We start from the raw sequence: 22,676 nt of genomic DNA on the forward strand, positions 1-22,676 counted from the left end.
TCTTTAGTTACTTTTCTTTATTTTTTCTTAATTTTTTATTAACTTTTAATTAAAACCTTTTTAAAAGATTTATTTATTTATTTTGAGAGGCAGAGGGAGCACCAGTGAGTGAGGGGGGTGGGAGGGACAGGGAGAGAGAGAGAGAGATCAGGCTCTAAGCAGACTCCTTGTTGAGCACATAGCCCAATCAATGCTGGGCTTGATCTTAAAACCCTGAGATCGGGACTGGAGCCGGAATCAGTAGTTGGATGCTCGCTGGACTAAGCCACCCAGGCGCTCCCCACCAAAAATTCTTTTTAGTGATCTCTGCACCCAATGTGGGGCTCAAACCCACAATCCCGAGAGCGAGAGTTGCACACTCCAGTGACCGAGCCAGCCAGGAGCCCTGTGTTTCTTCAGTTACTTTAAAAAATGTCTGGATCAGGACTTCAGACTTACTATATCCAGTGTGGCAACAGCAACAACTAAGAGAGATTAAAAAGAAGGTCTTCAAGGACGTAAAACATAGAAATTAGACCTTCCACACATTCCTGCCTCTGGACCTAAGCGCATTACCTCCATGGATGCTCATGGAGTGGTTTTCCTCTACTGCCTCACCAGAGGCCACCGTCTCCATGGCCAGCTGGGTTCCTATCATCTGTCTTCTAGCTGAAGCTCCTGCAGTTACCTGTATCTTCCCCAGCATCATCCATTTCTCCCATCCACATTCCCTTCCAGCTACTGTGCCTTGTCTTGGCATCAAATACATTTCAAACACATTTCCTCCCGTGCTCCATTGTTTTCACTGCACTGTTTGATTCCATTGTTTTCACCGCCCACGCCCCCCACCCCTAGCCTCCACAAGGACTCCTGTCAAGAATGCCCCAGAGCTCCGCATTCCAAATCCAGTGCTGAGTTCTTAGTCCTTATCTTATTGAGCCTTCAGACAGGATTTGACCCAGCTACTCCTACCCTTTTCCTTGAAATCATTTTCTTCCCTTGGCTTCCTCTACAGGACACTTGGTGCTCTGCCTATCCGAGGTTGTGCCTTGCCAGTCTCCTTTGCTGATTCCTCCTGGCAGTGCCCCAACCTCTTCATATTCAACTGCCTCGGCCCTCCTGCCCTTTCTCTATCTGTCCTCACTCCCAAAGTCAAATTAATCCCTTGGCTTTAAATACCACTTAAACGCTGATGATTTCATCTCACAACCCTCTGCTCAATTTCAACTTCATCTCCGCTTGGATGTCTCTTTGGCATCTCCAGGCTAACATGTCGAAAACCCAGCTTTTCATTCCCTTCTGCATACCTCCCCACTCCTGCCATACCCAGCCTGTCCCAACTTGGGAAAGAGCAGCCTCATGTTTCCCATTGCCCAGGCCAGAAACCCTGGGGTCCCCATTGAGTCTTCTCTTTGGCTTACCCCACCTCAGCAAGTTTTGTCTGCTCTACCTTGATAATATATCCCCGATCTGACTGGTCACCTTTGTTTCTGCTGATACCACCTGGGCCAGGTCACTGTCCTCTCATTTGGATTCATCAGCTAGGCGCTTTGTCGCTCCCTCGCCTCAGGAGTTATCCTTTTATATGGTTCCACTCTCCAGATCAGGAGCCCCATAGCGTTTGTTAACTTCCACTCCAAGCCGTTTGTTAACTTCTCTTGGAATACCGACCACAGTCCTTGAGAGATGATGCCCTGTAGGATCTGCTCCCTCCATCCCTGCTCAACCTAATCGTTGCCATGTCCTTTCTTTTTCTCCCTTTCTCATTCTGCTTGCTATAGCGACAGTGGCCTCTTTGCTGTCCCCGTAACTGATCAGGTATGCTCCTACCTACCTTGCCCCTGCGCATCTGCCTCATCACCTCTCACCTGTTGCCCAGATCTTTCCAGAGCCTGCTTTGTGCCTTCCTTCAGGACTTGGCTTAAATGCCTCCTTGATCAGAGGGGCCTTACTTCCCTGATTACTCCAAGCAAAAGAACAGCCACCCCTGATTTTCCCCCATCTGCCTCCCAGGATTGCTTGGTTGCTCCATCCTGCCAGAGACCTCATCACTAGATAGCTTACTTTGCATTTATTTGATGATGTGTCTTTCCCTTCTGGTCTGGAAACTCCATGAGGGCAAATATTTTGTCTCTTGTTAATTGCTGGATCCCCTGAACAGCTTGGTACCTAGAAGTTAGATGTACTCAGTAAAAAGAAATGTTGGAATGAATGAGGAATTACCTGGACAAGGTAGTTAGAAGTAAGCTGCAGGAAATGAGGATTTGCTGAGGCCGGAAGAGGACATAAAGAATCTATGACCTAGGATGTATTCTATAGAATACGTCTTAGAGCTAGGGGGTTATTGTTGGAGAAATGACCAAAAGCCCGTGTTTTCTTCTAAAGCAGTGACTAGGAAAATACAAGGAGTCGAAACTGTTTTATTTGCCACTGAGAAGGACTTGACGGTCCCGTGCCAAGTAACACAGCTGAAGGCAGGAGAAATAGCCCATCTCTCAGGCCATTGAAATGAGAATCTCGTCTGACCATCACTAGGACTGCTTTTGAGCCATCATGTCCTGGTTAATTGGCCAAATTTGTTTCTTTTCCTAACAGTACATAAAAGAAGGCAGTGTCTTAAAATCCATGGTGTTTCAGATTGGGTGAAATAGAGTGGGTCTCTTTTCTACATCTTAGAATTCTAAAACTTAAGTTTGTAAATCTTAGTTATTTCTAAAGTTAGTTAGTTTATTTTTGTCTTTGAGATTCCAGTGTGTCTTAAATCAGTGCATACTTAATGCATAGGCTACTGTAGTTGAGTGACAGTGTTGGCTTTCTTATGGAATGTTTCTCTGGTATTGAGCGTGACTAACACCATTGGTAGTAATTATCCAAAAATGAGTTTGGACTTTGGTTTGCTACGATGGGTTGAAGATACGTTTTTCAGACAGCTGCAGGTTTTGTTATTGAACTCTTTCTCTTGAAATAATTACAGGTTGGGGCACTTGGGTGGCTCAGTCGTTTAAGGGGCTGCCTTCGGTTCGGGTCCTGGGATCAAGTCCTGCTTCGGGCTCTCTGATCAGTGGGAAACCTGCTTCTCCCTCTCCCACTCCCCCTGCTTGTGTTCCCTCTCTCGCTGTCTCTCTCTCTCTGTCAAATAAATAAATAAAGTCTTTAAAATAAATAATTACAGGCTCCTAAGAAGTCACACAAATCGAATGGAGAGGGCTTGTGGAGCCATCACCTGGCTCTCTCCCATGATGACGTCTTATGTAAGATGCGGCTGTTAATGGGTCATCTTGTTTTCTTCCGATGACCCATTAGGGTAGGAATTGAGAGGAATGGTCATTTTGTCATATGGTACAACCAGCCGGTTTACAGTGCAGGGTTCCCGGTCACAGGAGGTGAGATCAGAGGCAGACACGCCGCAGGGAATTCACATATTGACTGTCCCATCACAGAGGAAATAATCCGGTTAAATTAATTTGCAATCTATTCCTCCAACAGAGAAACTCTGCATCGATCTGTTTTTGCTGCGGCACAGGCTTTCTTTCAGGGAAATTGTTTTAGAATGATTGAAAATGCTCTATAAAACTCGAGTTCTAGAATCACAGAGTCAGAAGGGTCTGAAGGTCAGCCCCACTCCTTTGCTAGGGTGACGTCCCCTTTATCACCCCGCCAGGTTCCTAGTCCGGCTCTTCCTAAGGGCCTTGGTCCACTCTCCACATGATGGGACTTTTCTGACCCACATGTCAGACAATAGTCCTGCATCTCTGTGCTTTCCTGCCTTCCCTCTGCTTAAATACATCCAGACCCTTTAATCCCGGGGTACCTGAGCCCCCCTCACTACCTTGCAGGCTGCTTCTCCACAGGTTGCTTGGCCACATCCTGGAGAGAGGATAATGATGGATCAGGTATATTCATTAGAGAGCAAATGGAGAGATACAGTATAGGAAAAATAACAATAAAGAGGACTTGGGACAAAAAGCTCACCATTAAGATCATATTTTTTTTTTTACTTTTTTTTTTTTGTTAAATATTTTTTATTTGGGTGGGGAGAGAGCACAGAGTTCTCCCCACTCAAACTTCCCCACTGAGCAGAGAGAGAGCCCGATGTGGGGCTCAATCCTAGGACCCTGAGATTATGACCTGAGCCCAAGGCAGATGCTTAAGTGACTTAGCCACCTAGGCGCCCCTAGATCCTATTTTTTTTTTTTAATGAAATCATTCCTTCCTTTTCTTATTTCTCTTTCCCATTCCTATTATTTATTCCCTCTGATAAGCCAGACTTCTGTGGTGTGGTCTACATTGTGACAGCCCCATTACTCCTGTCTTCCAGCCAAGTCCCCTCCGCAGTACCTCCGCCCCACCAACACCACCACATCTTCCTGGATGCCTGGCCTCTAAAATATTGCTAAAAGTTCTTCCACACTATTGCTCAGTGGGAACCAGGTCACCTGAGCATAGTTTGTGACTGATATGTCAGGTCTTCAATGCTTCTGCGTGAAGCATCAGATAAATCAGGTTTGGGAAGATTTCTACTGCATGAGGAACTAGATGGTCTAAGTAGGGAGATACTGGCTTGAAATGTGGGAAGTCAGATACAGCAGTATCATTAATGTGTGTTCAGGGAGCAGGGATCTGGAGAGCTGGGGTGGAGATCGCCATAAAGTTACCTAGTCTGAAAACATATCTGGCTCATTGTTTTTTAGATTTTTACTAATTTGAGAGAGAGCGAGTAAGCAAAGAGAGCAGGAGCAGTGGGGAGGGACAGAGGCAGAGGGAGAGGGAAAAGCAGATTCCCTGTTGAGCAGGGAGCCTGATGCGAGGCTCGATCCCAGGACCCTGGGATCATGACCTGAGCCAAAGGCAGATGCTTAACCCACTGAGCCACCCAGGCGCCCTTCAAGCACTTTCCTCAGGTGCCCCTCACATCTGGCTCATTTTACGTGAACCTACTATTGATAAATCTTTCTAGATTATGTAAATAGATCTTGACTAAAATCTCTAAAATGTTAACGTCATATGGCAGATTTGGAAGTGTGTAAGCCTGGGCCTACAAACTTGGCATCCCTGAAGAGCTGTCGTTACGGATTACAGTTGTCAAATTGAGGAGCAGAGAGGCGTGGAAAAGTTAAAAGCTCTTGCTTGTTCAGAGTGCTCTTGAAATAATTTATTTGGAGACCCCTCCCCATAAAGATTGTGCTGGCACAGAAGACATGGTCTCGTAAATAGAAATGAATTTGAAGTACGGGACATTGTGATGAAGACTATAGTCCTCGAGCTCCTGGGTGTGGAATATTCTGTAGGGGTACTAAAATCGTTGGGGGCTGCTTGCCTATCTATAGACTATCTATAGCTAAATAGACATATCGTGCCTTTCTCTTTAGATAGCCATTTTGTCCCCATGGTAATCTTTAGATTCCACGAATTGCTAAATAGATCGGATTTAAAAATACGGCATAAAAGGAAGTGCCTTTCTATAGAAATCTGGTGGGAGCTGTACCCTGACTGCGAGTAAGTGAGCCGTTTTCTTGTTCTTTATGTACATTCCAAAAAAACTGACTTCATACGTTTTGATCCATCGTTCTCTCAATAAGACTCCCTGTAAATCCTTAAAACGATGGGGATCTACGTATTTCAGCATAAGGAAGCTCAAACATTTTGTCCAGCAACTTTCTTCTCGCCGACGACTACTCTGAAAGAATGCCCATGTTTCCCCCCTCAAGGCTTTGTTGTTGTACGCAGCATTCCCCTTGGAACGCTCTGGAGAGGTGAAACTCATTTCTGAGCCGTTGTTTTCATAAACTCAGTGTTTTGCTTCCAGTACTCACGGCAAGATAGTGTGGAACCTGGTCGCTACCCAGCATTAGCCTCGTTGTTTTCCCACTTGTCTCCAAGGGCCAAAGATTATCTGACAGCAACTCCGAAATAATTCCTGTTTCTGAAATTCATGTGTAAAAGGAAATTTTTAAAGGGAAGAGGGTGAGACACAAGTTCAAACTCTTAAGAATTTTTGTAAAGAGTTCTATTGATTAACAAAAGCTCTCCCGGCATCTTCTGGCAGGCGTGCGAGAGAAGGCAGTGGTTGTAATTAATTTTTAGTGAGCACCGCATATTTGATAATTGCTCTGATTCACGCTATTATATTCCTCTTCCTTCATCCACAGCAAAACAAGCTTAATTTGATTCATACCCTTAGGAAGAAAAAAAGCAAGCCTCCGATTACTCACATGGCTGTGATTCAGCTCTTGGCTCCTGCCCCCCTCCTCCACCTCCTCCTCACCCTCGCTTTCTCCCACCCTGCCACCCCCGTACTCACTCCCACCCAGTGGCGTTGCCATCAGAAAACTGAGTCAGTTCGTTCTTTACAATGGGTGGGGAAAGAAGACAACTAATAAAAAAAACTTTTCGGAGCAAAGTATACACGGCTTAGATCTGAACATCTCTGCAGGGAAATGGGCACAGTGGCTGCTTATATAACATGAAAAGCATGGAACAGAGAAGCAAACTCTCCTGGAGAAATGCTCAGATTGTCTTATATAAGTGTAGGTTGAGTCTGTGTGTGTGTTGTCGAGGTGTGTACATACATAGATAGCCAGGTGGACAGGTTTGTCTTTCTTTCTTTCTTTCTTTCTTTTTTATTTATTTGGAAGAGAGAGAGGGAGGGAGAACCAGGCTCCCCACTGAGCAGGGAGCGGGACCTGGGACTCGATCCTAGGACCTCACGATCATGACCTGGGAAGAAGGCAGATGCTCTACCAAGTGAGCCACCCAGGCATTCCCACTCAGGCAGGTTTCTATTCTGTAATACTGGGATTCTCACACAGGCGGTATGCAAAGGTAGCCATCTGATCTCAAAGGGTACTTTGTTCTAATCAGAGAATGAATCTAGCAGCTGCTCAAAGATTTTGGATCATTGTAACGCATAGGTGATAACATTGCTTTGCAGCCTTCTACCTCCAAAAGACCAGTGTGACTTGGAGGCCTCAGATTGTGGGGTTTCCTGCCCGTGCGAGTTGTAAGATTGGTAACTGGGGATGGCCGTTCACCCTTTGTGGTGACAAATATTATTGGGGCAGCAGTATCTGTTCATTCCCCAGGGGTTTTCTCATTTATTCCCATTCTCCAGATGAAACAGAAGCCTTGGTGTGAAATGAGGTGACTTTCCCACGTCCCCACAGGTGATAGTCCCAGAGCCTGTCCTGGGACCCAGGTTGTTTGCATCCTGACCTGTAGTTCTGGTTTGTGGGAACCTGACCCAGTTGGATCATTTGGTATTTTAGCGATTGCCTGGGGACAGGAGTGGTAGCCGACAGGGAGTTCTCTGATGGAGCTCCAAACCGGTCTTTCACTGAACTGTTGAATCAGGTCTCTGTGCATCTTGGAACCGACACATAGGGGAACAACATCAAACCTTTACGCCCCCCAGACTCTTCATTTGTAATCCTAACCACCTTCTCTCTGTTTTGCTGGCTCCTCCCCTGCCCCCCTTACTTTACCATCTGTCTCAAACATTGCCTGGGTAAAGACAAGTTGGAGCAGTTGCTCGCCCTCGGACAAAACGTGGAATTACTTCTTGTATCCCCCAGAGCAGTGTTGAGCACACTGGCTTTGGAGAGTTCCATATCCATAAAGTTCACCTGAACCTCTGAAATATCTGGTTGCTGTCCTTTTTATCATTCTTCAAATATGTTAGATGATGGCTGGAAATGATTAGCTTTTGTTAGGGTTTTGGGATGCTTGAATTTCTTCATATAGTTTTTGTATGGAAATCCATGTAGTTTTCTCCTTTTAAGACATGAAATTTCTTAATGAAAGACCGACCACATAGGAGAAAATGCATGCTGAGGTTGTTTTTGTTTTGTTGTTGCTGTTTTGTAACCCCTTCTCACCCTCCATTCCATGCTTTTCCCTTAGGGTAGCTATCGTAAAGTTTTATGTCCTGTGACCCTGTAAAGAGAATAAACAGTGGGTCTTGGGTACTTTTTAAAAAAATTTAAATTCTGTTTAAATTCTGTTAGCCAACTTGTAATATTAGTTTTTGATCTCAGGTACTTTTTCCAGAGCCTGGACCCAATTCCTCACACCTCTGTTTGCAGACCCCATGCCCCCCTCCTCCGGGACAGAGCCCTCGTGCTCACCTTGGTCTTTGACCTTTTCTGGCTGAGTTTCCATGTCTTGACCCATCTGGGCCGACTGGAATGAAAGTTCATTTTGAATGTCTTCCCTGGCTGGCCCTGACTTGGTTCTGTATGGGATTTTGGAAATTCTGAGAAGTTTGGGCAGAAAGACCCAAACAGATGTCAAGTGTAAAATCAGGGGAGTATTGTAAACTACTGAAACTTTGGGAGCAAAATATGCCTTGGCTAGGTGTTTGTCATCTTTGGTAAAATAGGTTAGAAGTGATCCTTTAAAAAAAAAAGTTACAGAACTTTATTTTTCTCATGCAGAGATGTGGTTTGGGGAATGACTAACGTGTGTATTACTCTAAAATGATGGCTCAAAGAGCCGCCAAAGGGTAGAGGTTACATGATAATGATAATAGAAAAGCCAACCTTTAGGGGTACCTGCCTTACTCAGTTAAGTGTCTGGTTCTTTTTTTTTTTTTTTTTTTTTTAAGATTTTATTTTTTCTTTAGAGAGAGAGAGAGCATGAGAGGGGAGAAGGGCAGAGAGAGAAGCAGACTCCCCATGGAGTTGGGAGCCTGCTGTGGGGCTCCATCCCAGGACTCCAGGATCATGACCTGAGCCAAAGGCAGTTGCCCAACCAGCTGAGCCACCCAGACACCCAAGTGTCTGATTCTTGAACTCAGCTCAGGTCTTGATCTCAGGATTGTGAGTTCAGGCCCGGTGTTGGGCTCCATGCCCTAAAAAAAGGAAGGAGGATGGAGGGAAGGAAGGAAGGAAGGAAAAAGAAAAAAAAAGACAACCTTTATGTAGTGATTATTATCTGTCGGGCAGACACTGTCCTCAGCACTTAGATGTATTATATTTTTAACCCAGGTACTACATCTAGGCATGGCAGAGCCAGGAATCGAATCACAGCAAGTCTGACTGCAAGCTTTTAAAATGTTATAGATTTTTTTAGATGCCAAAGTTTTAGGTGTTTGATTTTTATTAACGTTCTGTTTTCATAGTCTGTTTTTATTTCCAGTGAAAGCCATGTAATTATAGATTTTATGTTCTCTGTATTGTACAAAGGTAACTTTCCTTAAGCCAATAAAATTTTACTCAAAAAAAGTCAGTGGCTAGATTAATACATCCCTTTTGAAGTATGAATATGTTTTAATAACTGAACAAGAACTGTGTATGCACAGTTAAAATACCAAGACTTCAAAAGTGTAATTGGGAAACACACTTCTTAATTGTAGTGTGTGAGTTTAATTTCTGAAAGTCAATTTTATATGTAAATTTAATGTAGGGTTTATTCCAGGAAAACCCTATGGGGAATTCTTTTATAAAGCGAATAGTCAGCTCCTGAATTAACTCTTTTTCGCTGTTTCAGTGTGTGTGCTCTTCTCTCTGGCTTCATCTACCAATTTGAAAAGCAGATATTTGCACAGTTCTATATATTCTAGAAATAGAATGTATTTTCTATATAGTAACAAAATTAGTTCCCCCTCAAGGCATAATCAACAGTAAATGCCAAGCCTTAGTCCAGGCAGTTGCTGACTTTGCTCAAGGTTAAAGGAAGTATGCTGAAAAGAGATAACTGTAGTGAAACTGCTCAGGCCGAGCCTTCCAGATTTTTTGTGTGGGGAATTGCACTTCTTATTACTGCGTTCTTCCTGTCTGCGTAATACCTGGGAACAATTTATTCCATGTCTTGCCACTCCCATCTTGGTAGTAAACTTTTTCCTGAAGAGGAAGAGTTTTAGGCCTGCCCATTTATTTAATTGGAATGTTCACAGATGACACTTGATGATTTTCAAGTTTTTCTTGTGCTGCTCATAGCAGGTTGGGATTGAAGCTTGGTGCGAGTGTGCGTGCGTGATGTGGTTGTATCGTACTGTGTGTGTTTGAGTGAGTAGCTCAGGTTAGAATGTGAATCGCTGTAAATGCAAAAGTGAAAGCCTCAATGTGGCTCTCATGCTCCCGACCACTTCCTGAAGAACCTGCCACGTGGGCCCCAGACTTGGACTTGAACTTGAGTCCTCAGGACAGAAAGAGCCTGAGTCCCCCCATGGGAAAAGCCTCTGGTGGACCTAAATGCATAAAATCTGTTGACTTCTGTTATATGAACTCAGACATTTGGTTGCCTCAGTTTTAAGAAAAAGTTTCAGGGAGAGCCTGGGTGGCTCAGTGGGTTAAAACCTCTGCCTTCGGCTCAGGTCATGATCTCAGGGTCCTGGGATCGAGCATTGCATCGGGCTCTCTGCTCAGCAGGAAGCCTGCTTCCTCCTCTCTCTCTGCCGGCTTCTCTGCCTACTTGTGATCTCTGTCTGTCAAATAAATAAATAAAATCTTTAAAAAAAGAAGTTTCAGGGGGTAACTATGAAGTTTGAAATATCTGGGAGCAGAGCCAGAGCTTTGCCATACCTTAAAAATAGTCTTGCAGCTTCCTCATTTACGCGATCGTGTCCTTTGAAATCCTTTAGAACGTGCATTCGGATCCTATAATATACAAGTTACAAAGGAAAAATGTGAGCTTGTCAGATTATCTGTAGTCACCAGGCTAATAAAACTGAGTCACTTCTAAATGGGCTGCACTTACGCTACCCTCCCATTCTAGGGAAAATGTGGCCGGGGGAGGCAGTGTGAGTCATCACCTGGTTTGTTTGACATACGCTTCCTTCCATAAATTGGGAATGGCAAGCAGCACAGGGTTCTGGGCTTGCCTCAGAGAAAGAGCTGTTGCAGCCTTCCTTGCATGATCGAAAACGGGCCCTTAGGTTTGAAGGATGAAGCTGAGCCCATGTTTGGGCTTCAGATGGCGAGGGAAGGAGAGAAACCGAGAGACCCAAACAAAGAACATTTGTAAGTACCATTTGAGTTGGGAGGGCGATGGCAGCAAAGAAAGGGTAGGGGGTTTCACAATTGAATTTTTTCCCTAGGACAGAAATATTTAAGAAATAGATTGGACGTAGTAAAATAAAAATAGATTGGTAGCTACTTCATGGGGGGGCTCATGTACATTCATAAGAGCGTTCTTGATGTGAGCAGTCTAAAATGATTACAAGAGAGTGAGCACGGGGACCGGGGGGGGGAGACATATATATAATTTGATAGTTACCATTTCAGATTTGCAAAGTTGTTATGACCATGTTGAATTTTGCCAGAGTTACCCAACCATTTTGAAAGAAATGCCTTTTGGTTAAGAAACTTTTTTTCCGTGGCAGAGTTTGAATCTCCTTCAGGGATATTTTGAGGGGATGGGAAGAGAAGGGGACTTAAATGTGCCTCACACGTTTTCCTACAGGAGTTTTGCAGAGGTTCCCTGGAGCCTTTTAAAAGAAAGCTGTTTAGAATGCAAAATTGTCGGGGAGACTGTAGAGGAAGGAGGAATATATTTATAGCTGAAGCGCGTTTGTAAACTCAGCGTCTGCTTTGGGATTAATTTTTAATATGTGCCAGGCATTCTTCTGATTTCCATCCTGGCTTGGTTGTGGCTCTGTCTCCCCGTCTGTGAAGCTCGGGTGTTCTCTGGTCTAAAGCCGGAGTTGTCACAGCCTGGGCGTTTTCTGTTTCGGCTTATGGCTTTTTTTTTTTTTTTTTTTCCCCCTGAATGAGTGTCCTTTGTGTAACCCCAGTAATTCAGAAATCCTGCAGTCATAGGGACTGCCCTGTCACGTGACTTAGGTACTAGGTGCTGCCTGTGATTGGTCAGCTCCTAGTTGGCGGGTCCCTATAAGAGGTCCCGCTTCGGCTGTCCAGCCAGTCTCCTCCTGTCTGAAGTGTGGCTCAGCAGGGGCAGAGGTGGGGGGGGTGGCGGCGGGTGTCCAGTGATTCAGCCACATGTGATACATGACCAAGTAACTGCTTCCTTGGGGTCCGCACATCAGTGGAAGACACCACACTGGTTGTGGCTGACTTGATCAAACTCTGGCTCCCCAAACTGGTAACTGTCACTTTAATATAGCTTACCGATTAAACTCAGAAAAATGCAGCTAAAATTTTTTTTTTTTTGCCAGGAACTTGTGTGGACTTACTCCCTGTTCCCCCCCACCCCCTCTTCTTATTCGTTTTGTAACAGGAATGAAATGCAGTTAACTCTTTAGAAAACTTTCGCAGAAGAAAAGTGCCTCGTGTGATCTGGAACAAAGACATTTTATAATCAGATTTATCAAGCTGCGAAGAGGGAGTTTTAGCGAACGGAAGCAGCAGCATTCTGTCACCAGGAAATACTGCTTTATCCAGAATTGGTAAGTGAAAAGAGGCATCGCCCCTTAATAGATATCATATGTTGTATGTGGGAATTGTAAAATTGTTTACAGACCCCTAACAACTAGGTTGAACCAGAGAACACATAAACAGTGAGGAATTCTAGAAAGAAGTAGCCCAAGAATATAGCATAAAGGCTGAGAAGAAGCCAGGTTATTTAACAAAGATGAGCTGGGCTCTACCGGTTAGACAAATATATGTAATATATGACTAGATGGCTTCCCCCCCTTTTTTTTAGTGGGGAGAGACAAATAAAATGCGTTGTTTGGTAGAGTTGGGGCATTGACATTGCATGGGTGTGGATTTCCATTTAGTCTGAATTGAAGGAATGCTTTCAGAATCACTCAGCTCATCCTCCTGTCTCTCTCTCTCTACCCAAGGATGTCAAGCATTTAGTTAGAACTCTACTAAAGGAAAGTTTAAGTAATGCATTGGAAACATTTCCTACTGATGGTGAAGGGCAGATTAATCTGGTAATAGCCTTTTTTACATTTGTGTCATGAGTTTTAAGGTTGCTCTATTTGATTACAATTAGTACAGCAAAAGGGTGGGTATTTCTAAATGGTCCATCAGGTTTCGAGAGACTGTGATTAGTAGTTCTTCCTGGTAGACATGTGTTTGTCTGTCTTCCTCTGAAACAAATTCACTTTTGTAATCTTGAATCTGAGCTGCCCCGACGTTTAAAATTTCCAGAAAAATACAATAAAGCTTTGAATACTCGTGTTATACACAAAAGGTTCTTATTTGTAAACTATAAAAAAAAACCCCATGATTTTGTTTTAGGTAATCTGATTTCTTGATTTGGCTTTTTAAGAATGATTGTGCCGGGAAAGTGGAATAGAATAAGAAAATATACTTAGATGGGTGGGTTGGCTTACCTGATCTTAGTGGTTTTCTTATTGGTCAATAGAAGCAATCATGTGATGTCTACTCATAGAATCAGATTAAAAAAATGTTATTTAACTTCTAGAGATTATATAGGTAGTTTTGGTGATGTTCCTTTATGAATGTGACTCTATATACTTGAAACTGTTATTGACAGAATGGTAAGTTTGGGGTTATTTATATAGGATACAATGTTATTTATTTGTTTTTTAATGACCTTAAGCCAAATGGAAAGTTGACTCTGAATGTCTGACTTTTGCTTCCTATTCTGTTAATTTCGAAATCTGAAAATCCTTAACCTGAAAGGGAGAAATGTATAATAAAAAGCAGGATAGCAGTGTTGCAGTTTCTCTCTGTTGACACTGGGGTGGGGTGAGGTTGGAGGGGAGGGAGATAAATCTAAGAGGATCTATTAATTATTTTTTTCTTACACACTTTGAAAACTAGTGTTTTAATTATTATTGGATTAATTATTGTCAGACTAGTAATTCTCAAGACTTTTGCATAAGGATTTATTTTCAAAGAAATAAATAATAAGCAAGGTGAACAGAGCCGTTATGGGCAGATCCTCTAATAAATCAGATTGGTGATCCAAATGTGTGAATATTACAAGTTATTTTACTTAATTAAGGTGTGGCCAAGGATGGGAAACATGCTTCTTAGTTCCATGAAGCCCCTGAATTTGTGGGGTTTAGAATCTTAAAGACAGAAAACTGGTGACAAAGCTTTAAGATATTTACAGGTAACTTACATCTGACTGTTAGCTTGTGTTCAGTGATTCACAATTACTTTCAGCTCTGAATTTCATGTAAATACTTGGGCAAAATCATGATGATTTAATAATCTGGCTAAATGCTGCTTTGTTTAATGGAAAAAAAGCCTCTGTAAGTAAATTTTGGGTTTTACTCCTCCATTTAGAAGCCATTGTTTTGAATGAAAAAAATATAATAGAAACCTGCTTCTATTATAAATGAAACAATAAATGCAAGAAAGTAGATTCCAGAAGAATTCCTATAGATCTTTGTTTTTTAATTCCGTCTATTCCTTTGCTACCAGTTTCTTAATTTTTAGAAATACGTGTACAATAAAAGACGTTGCCCTGAATTGGGGTTATTGAGAGTATTAATATTTTTATCTACTCTGAAAAGGTATTAATGGTATGCACATGTCTTTGTGGGCCTGTGAAACTCCATACTGAAGGGAGTCTGGTCAAAATAATGTCTCAAATGGTATTTGATATTTGCATATTCAACGATCTAAACACATTCCCTTTGGGCTTGTTTCTTAAGTTTTTGGTGTGGTGTACAGTTTGGTCCAATTACATTTTTGGGAGGTAGTATATGGCTGTGTGTATATATTCGACTGGAGAGGGGGGAAGCCTTAATTGCAAGCTAAACAAGTGGCTGTTTGTTAGAACCTAGATAAGCCTCCTAGTGTTGTTCCTATGACAACTGAGGGGTTGGGTGTTGAAATGTAGCTTTAAGTTCTCGGTTTGGAAATGTCATTCAGACCTCCCACTACAGTCTCATTGAGTAGGAGGATAATGAGAAGGGGAAAAAACCGTGAAGCAACATCAGTATCTTCGTTCATTTCATGTCTTCCTGACTTGCCTTTGTGTACAGATCGCCATGGGAGTGCTAAACACAGGTTGTGAACAAAGTGATACTTCAGTATCAAATAAACAGAAAGGGGTCAGAAAAGTTGGGGAAGAGAAATAACAACATATGGGGGTAATAAAGAGGCAGGAGAAGTTGGCTTCCATGGGTTTGTGCAAATCCTTTAGCCAGTGCTGACCAGCAGTGAGAACATCTTGAAACAGTTACTGAGCAGCTCTTCAAGAGCTGAAGATCTTTCCTTAAATGCAACATGGAGCAACATTCCTTTGGTAGCAGGAGACTTTACCACTTTGGCATAACGTTGGCTCATCTCTTCTAGGCTGGCTGCAGAGGATATGGTTGGCTTTGAAGGTAACACATTTTTAAGTCAATTATTTGTCATTTCGTAGCTTGTCTGTTTCCTGTGGGAAAGATGAGGGCGTACTGTGAAAATTGTGGTAAAACTTAAGTATTTTCTCCTATATTTAAAAATGACTTTTAAAAACCCTTTGAGATTACTTGTGGCCTCTTTGGAGAGATGACTTGGTTGACTGAGTAGCTTATGGTGCACTGTATTGGGGGGAGGGGTTGTTTAGATCATATTTGGCATAGATTAATTATGCAGTCATGAATTTTCCATGCCTGAAGGGCTTCCTATTTTCCACTCCTAAGTGGTTTTGACTATTTATTTGGTCATTAACCACGTCCGGAAGTCAGAAAGGAAGAGAAGACTTCAGTGGGTTTTGGCCCCTGGCTTAATATATATAGGTCCACTGTCTCTTCTGAAATCCAGAAAGCTCTGCAAACCAAAACACTGTCATGAAAAAGGCTTGGTGGTGAATCCTGACCTGAACTGATGGAAGGCTGCTTATAGTCTTTATTTATCCCACTTAGTACCAATGTTTGTATGTTTTACTGTAGAAATAGTAATGGCCCCTTCTCTCTCCTCCTCACCCCCCGGGGTTTTTTATAGGTAGAATAGTTACCCTGTCTTCTTCATCAAATCATCATCATAATCACCAGGGTGTCAGATAAGGGTTTGTGGACCTCTCATTACCCATACACCTTGAGTTTGTGTTCTGTACTAGGCACTGCTGTAAGTGAATCCCTGAGCTCTAGAGCAGTGCCTGGCACATAGAGGTATAAAATGCTTTACATTATTAACTTCTTTAATCCTCAAAAAAACTAAGTATTGGCAGTGGGGAAACTGAGGCACAGAACGGTGAAGCAGCTTGCCCAAAGTGACAGAACCCGGAAGTGTAGTAGAACCCAGGGTTGGAAGCAAGTGGGCTCATTGCAGTCTGCTCTCGATGAGCCCACGGCAGGTAGGAGAGACGCCCGGAGATGGGGCCCTGGGACTCTTGATTGAGTCATGGGGATGGGTCAGCTGTTTACCTGATTCCCAGTCACCCTGTGCCCTGGTGTCCTCAGAAGCTGGTGACCTCACCGCTGTGGGCATGGTCAGGGGCCTGCAGTGCAGTTTTTACACCAGGCTCTCCTGGGTGGGGATATGGGAGATCCAGGGGTCTTAGATGCATTTCAGGCTTCCTAGTATTGCTTTCCATCTGCTGTCAGCCTGACTTCTTTATCTTGAAAAATTAAGACACAAGAAACAACTCTTAACTCAGCTCCAAGGAAATGATCTTGAGTGGCACGTGGGCAGGTCTTTTTTTTTTTTTTTTTTTTTTTAAAGATCATTTTTGGAGCCCCTAACCCAGTGGGAAGTCTGCGTTCTGCGGAGGGCCTGGGTCTCCTTGGAGGGAGTAGCTCCCTGGCTTGGGAGCCACATTGGGACAAAGCAGGGGCCCCTTGGGAATTCAGGAGCCTGTGGAACTCGAACTGCACGACTCTGAATGCACAAAAGTAGTTTTCAAAAAAGTATACAAGGCGTCTAATACCTATGTATCTCTAGAGCTAAAAAAATTTCCTTTCCGCCAAGCTGACAGCAGCCTTCCCATTCTACTTCCCACATTCACTCTCCCTCGACTCTGCTTGATTTTTCTTTTTCGCACTTAGCTCTGTCCGATGTATTCCTTATGTATTCGCTTGGCACTTCAGTCAAGTACTAACAGACATGTTATTTTTTTGAACTCACTTCAGGATCCTTGATTTATTTCTCTTTGATCTCCATCTTCAAACTTACTCTTTCCCATTAATTTCAGACTGCTATCAGAAATGAAAGGTTCTCTGCCCTTTGGGTTTTTCTTACTTATTAGTTATCATTTTTTTATTCACAGCCATGAGAATTTCTTAAACACTTTTTTGATTATGCAATCAGTATTTAGAGAACTGATGTCTTCATTCAGGAGAGGAAACTAGCCAAATTTGAATATAATCATGGATTATTTTTAAAAATCAAGAATATTTTAAATTTCAGGGAGGAGGTACAAAGTAAATTACCTTCATATTTTGAGAATGCCTTCGATTTTGATAGGGGAACTGGGGAGCTGTGCCAAATATGGATGCCATCAAAACATGGCAACCCTCCTTTCCATGGGTTAACATACTAAAGCCACCTACCTGGTACTGGTTTTTCGGGGGATAGAAAAGTTAAGAAAAAAAATCAATATAAAACAGTTCTAAAATATTACATTAAAGAATGTAAGTGATCTAATCTTGGGCATTTCCTAGCTTATTCCTAAGTTCTCAACTGTAGCTTATTGCCTTTCAATCCTATATAGATTCTGGCTTATACAGTTCAAAGTATTTAGTGTACTCTACAATGTAAAATGAAAAATACCTGTATATTATTAACTAATGTGGTCATGTAACTATATCATGAGAGGGCTTACATGGTTGATTTTCTTTCTTTAATTCTTAAGGGAACAGATTAGGTGCATAAAAAATTGAATATAATATGCTTTTGCAGTCAAATGCTCTACCACTGAGCTATAACCCCTACAATATGCTTTTGTAAGGCAGTATAATATTGGGACATTTTACTCTTCTTTGTTATATTTTAATAGTAAAATAGTTTCTTGTTGCTTTCCTTCACGTGATCAACCTAATAGAGTATAAAACAGGCTTAACCCCCTTACTTGAAGGTAGTAGGTAAGGCCGTTGATTATGAAAAGCAAAGTAAGATTTTATCTTAAAGGATCTTCCTTTCCTACCTTGGAAGACTTTCATTCTCCTTAAGCACCCATTCCACTAAAAGCCCCTTGCTGGTGGTGGCGTTGGAGGAGTGCCTTAGTTTTCTTGCCTCTCCTGAAAGCGGACAGATACTTTTTAAATGAAAGCCCATCAATTTTTCTCAGTTAGGATTTGTGTGACCTCTCTGTAAAGTGAGACTGAAGTTCTTAACAATGAGAGAAACTGAGTTGAGTTTGTATGAACCCAGCGAAACTTTCCGGGGTGTTTCAAAGTCCTGATTACCTGGGAAAAAAAAAAAATCTTCGAACTTCTAGGCATTTTCTAGTGAGTATCGTGGATGTGACCGTGGTTACCATGAGCCCAAGAAGGTGTCCTCTTCACAGCTCCCATTGAACTGTTTGCTCCCTGAGAGGCCCAGGCTTTGGAAACAAGTAGACCCATGCTTCCAGCTCATTCTGCCTCTTGCTGGTTAAGTAAACTACTCCATTTATTTCCCTAAGCCCTAGAGAGTGGAGTGTCCGTCTGAACTAGCTCATAGGGCTGTTGCATGAAATGAGAGAACACATGTAAGGCACGTGTAACACAAGTGTAACACACTTGAGTTCCCTTCCCACATCCTTTTGGAAACAGACTTCAGTTTAGTCTCAAAACCTGCAGATCCGTTCCAAGTTCTAGGTCTCTCTCTCTCGTATCAGATGAAGGAAAATCGTGATGGCAATGGTGGCCACCATTTAGCGCCCACTTCAGCGCCATATTCTAGGTAGGCACTCTTGCACTCCACCCGCATTGTCCTGTTTAATCCTCTGAACAACCCACTGCTGCAATATGTATGCCCATTTCACAGATGAGGACACTGAAGCACAGGGCTAAGGGACATGTTTAGGTCCATTCATTCCCCTGATAAGCTGTGGACCCAGAATCTGAATCCAAATAAGCTCTCGCCAGTATAGATGGTTAAGTACTTCTGGCAGAAAAGCAGAATAAAAGCTGACTGAACCTGAAAGTCTCAGAAATGGTCTTCTCATTTTTATTCTGCAAAGTGTCACGTCTTCCAGACTAGGCCCTCTCAATATTGAAATACACAGTTGACTTTTTCTGCTTCTTATTTCACGAATCAATGGGAGCAGTTTTAGTCATTTGTGTTTGTGAGCTTAAATTAGGCCACTAAAGTCCAGGAGGGGAATTCCTTGTTTTCATTTGATCTCATGCGCTAACAAATTTACTCATGCAACTTCCCCTATTTTTTTTTTCTCTCAAATGTTTTCACTTGAAAGTGGGGGTGGAAGGGAGAAGTATGTGAGCATTTGGGTTCCTGGGATACACTTTATAAACCTCTGGAGATTCTTTATCCGGTATAGAATTAATCCATAGAAAAGTAAAATGAGTAAGAATTGCAGGAAGCCATCTATGTGCATAAAAGCCTGTATTTGGATGAGGAGTTGATTTTCAGAGTATGGGAAAGGGGTTTCACATTGAAAATTTCCTCCTCCTTCAAATGTGGGCTGAGAATCTGACTTGGAAGGCAAGAGGGGGCTAGCCTCACCCACAGATTCAGGGTGCTTGGAAATATCTCTCCTTTTTTTAAAGATTTTATTTATTTGAGAGAGAGCATGAGTGGGGTGGGGAAGGGAGAGGGAGAAGCAAACTCACTGCTGAGTAGGGTGCCCGACACTGGGTTCGATCCTAGGACCCCGAGATCTTGACCTGAGATCAAGGCAGGTGCCTCGCCAGCTAAGCCACCCAGGTGCCCCTAGAAATCTCTTTAAAAGCTCTTCTGGCTTTGGACCAAGCCTGCCCATGGGAAGATGCACTAATGGAGCCTGCCTTCCCCCCTGTCTCCCGATCTCCCTCTCTCCCTCCCTTCTTCCCTCCTTGCTTCCTTTTTATGTTCCCATAACTGATTCAGTGCCTACCTGAAGGCACATGAAAGAAAGGACAGGCTGAGGGTCCATTAGGGGAAGGCAACCCACTCTTCATTCCTTTCCCCTCAGCAACTACATCTTTTAGTTGATCCTTTGCCATTTGTGCGACAAGGCATATTTCACGGGCTGACATTCATAGAAGTCTTTAAGCATCTTCCTTTGGCAGCCAGGCTGCTTTTTTAAAGTCAGGGAAAGAAAAGGCTTGTGACAGGAAAATAATGCAGAGAAATGGTCTTTCTTTCTTTTTTGATGGTGGTGAAAGGAAGGACCCCTAGTAGGGAATGTGGCAGGAAATATAGTCTAAGAACTTCTGAGCTTTCAACTCATTTCCCTGTTTGGAGCATAGTTAAGAGAGACCGCAAAGTTGTCCACAACAGTGTCTTGGAATAGAATTTTTAAGTAGAATTGAAGCTAATTTGGAGGGAAAAAAAATCCTGCTATGCACTCAATTAAATTTGTTGCAAGTTCCTGAAAATATCTTTAAGTCGAGATATGAAAAATGGGAGCTACCCTCTCTCTTGGGGAGATGAGGATAGGTAGGGAAAAAGGATTTACACGATGAAGACTTTGTGATTTTTAACCTGGGAGTCCTTTGCCATCACTTTTGAAAAACACCTAACCAACCATTTCTTTTCTTTGTCATTGTGGACTTTGTGTGTTTTCTGGTACAGGCTGATCACAGCAGCAAAGGCAACGAAAGCACTTTCTATGTTTCATCACGAACAGTGAGGTCTGCGTCAGGAGGTATATATTGGTGCAATGTGGGGAAACATTAAGGTAGATGTGAGAGCAAAATTACTCAAACTCTGAAAGGATGGCTCATTGTCTCAGGGCTCTTCTCTCTGAGCAAGATCAAACAAGGACCCTCCGGGACAAGCTAGGTTGGTAAGGCAGTACATTCTACCGTTTTCTCTACCCTGTTTGACATCTATACTCTGTAAACCCCTTCTGATCAAAACCTTCCTTATCTTCTACCATGGATAGCAAAGAGAGAAAAAGCTGTTCTTTCTCCTCTCCTCCCCCACAACCCTGTATGATTTCTCTCAATGTTTGGGGAAATGATCACGCTCTTCCAACTCCCGTCCACCTGGCCCTTGAAGTATGGGGTGTTGGGTTGGCGTCAACAGAAATCAGCCCAAGTGCCAGCTGGACTTCTGAAGCTTGTAGCGGAACTGTTGACAAAAGCATCATGTGGGAAATGTTCATTTGACAAAAATGTGGTGTATACCTACCACATGCCAGGTGATGTTTTCGGTCTGGGAATGCAACAGCAAACAAGGTCTTTTGCTGTGTGGCAGGACGGGGGAGGCTGACAGAGGTCGAGCAAGGAGCATGCAGGAATCCGTAGGTACCTATTGGAGAAAAAAAAAAAAAAACAGGTCAGATGTCTGAGTATATGGGATTTGGGGGAAGAGCAGCTTTATCCATGGCTGTTGGGAAAGCCTTCTCTGATGTTGCGGTATTGGCTCAGAGGCTTACCCATGGGTATGTGGAGGAAGAAGGTTCTAGGCAGAGAAATCAAAACCACCACAGTGGAGACAGGAGGAGCAAGCTTGGTGTACGAAGGGTTAGAAAGGAAGCCAGTGTGGAACAAGAAGCCAGGGGAAAAGGTAGCAGAGGAGGTCTGGGAGGGAGTGAATGTCAGATCACGTAGCGCTCCGTTGGCCATAGAAGCTGCTAGAGGGTAGGCGATGAAAACTAGAGAGAAGGAAGGTGGCACTGCAAGAGCAGGAGCGATTGATGGAGGGATCCTGGAGAGCCCAGCCTATGGTGATCTTTTTGTCATTTAAATGATGATATGAGGGCGCCTGGGTGGCTCAGTGCGTTAAGCCGCTGCCTTCGGCTCAGGTCATGATCTCAGGGTCCTGAGATCGAGTCCCGCATCGGGCTCTCTGCTCAGCAGGGAGCCTGCTTCCCTCTCTCTCTCTCTCTCTGCCTGCCTCTCCATCTACTTGTGATTTCTCTCTGTCAAATAAATAAATAAAATCTTTGAAAAAAAAAAATAAATGATGATATGAAAACCTTGATAGAGAGAAAGTTGAGCTATCAAATCTTTTCCAGGGAAGGAGCCAGAACAGGGTAATTCTTCCTGTCACTTTTATTCCTCAGAGAGGTGTAGGGTCCTCAAGTGACTCGTGTTTCTCTTCCCTTCAGCCTTGCCAAAAATTCACTCCCCATGGGCCATGTCTTTGTCCATTTCATACCCAAGTGAAACAGTTTAGAATTTGGAACTGCCATGGTTTTCAAGTACTTCTATGTTAAAAATTCTGTGTTTTCTTTTTTCGTAGCCCTCAGGTTTATTATGTTCAGTGAATTGATAGATTTCCTCATAATTTTGTATGAAAACTTGTTTGATCCAGGTTAAAAAGCTGTCTTATGCAGCACTCTTGTTACCATTGGAGGCAGAGAGGGAGTGGGAACGTCAATGCAATTGCCCCATCGGGAGGAGCGGAATTGTATTAACTTATTCTCTTCTAAAAAATTGTGTTAAAGACATTTTTGCAGTCTCTTCAAGATGGAGTTGATTGCTGTAAATGCATTGCAGCTCCGGACCTATCGTTACCCAATAGTAAAAGTCCTCCCTTTTGTGTAAGGTATGTATGATTTCAGTCGTCTGGGACTTTTCGTATTAACTGATGTGACCCCAGAACAGACACAAAATTACGTACATGTCCTCTCATTGACATCAGACCATGCCACTGGGTCCGACCACATAGAAGGGTTCGCAGGGGCTTGATAGCTCTTCGTGATGATTGTCCAGATTTATCTTTCCTTCACACCTCCTGAGACTTTATCCCTGAACTCTTGGCATCTGGCCTGACTTTCCACTAGTTAGTCAT

The 22,676-nt window shown here is 43.0% G+C and overlaps 1 long non-coding RNA gene across 1 annotated transcript in view; it reads left to right on the top strand.

The window, feature by feature from the left end:
• Window positions 1-11,866: 11,866 nt before the first annotated feature.
• LOC132006760 (uncharacterized) overlaps window positions 11,867-22,676 on the top strand; it is a 24,722-nt gene continuing 13,912 nt past the window's right edge. The window contains exons 1-2 of the long non-coding RNA XR_009401211.1: window positions 11,867-12,018; window positions 12,154-12,322. This is a non-coding gene — a long non-coding RNA (uncharacterized LOC132006760). The remainder of the gene's footprint in view (window positions 12,019-12,153; window positions 12,323-22,676) is intronic.

This window comes from Mustela nigripes, chromosome X, assembly GCF_022355385.1.
Source record: "Mustela nigripes isolate SB6536 chromosome X, MUSNIG.SB6536, whole genome shotgun sequence".
Taxonomy (NCBI): domain Eukaryota; kingdom Metazoa; phylum Chordata; class Mammalia; order Carnivora; family Mustelidae; genus Mustela; species Mustela nigripes.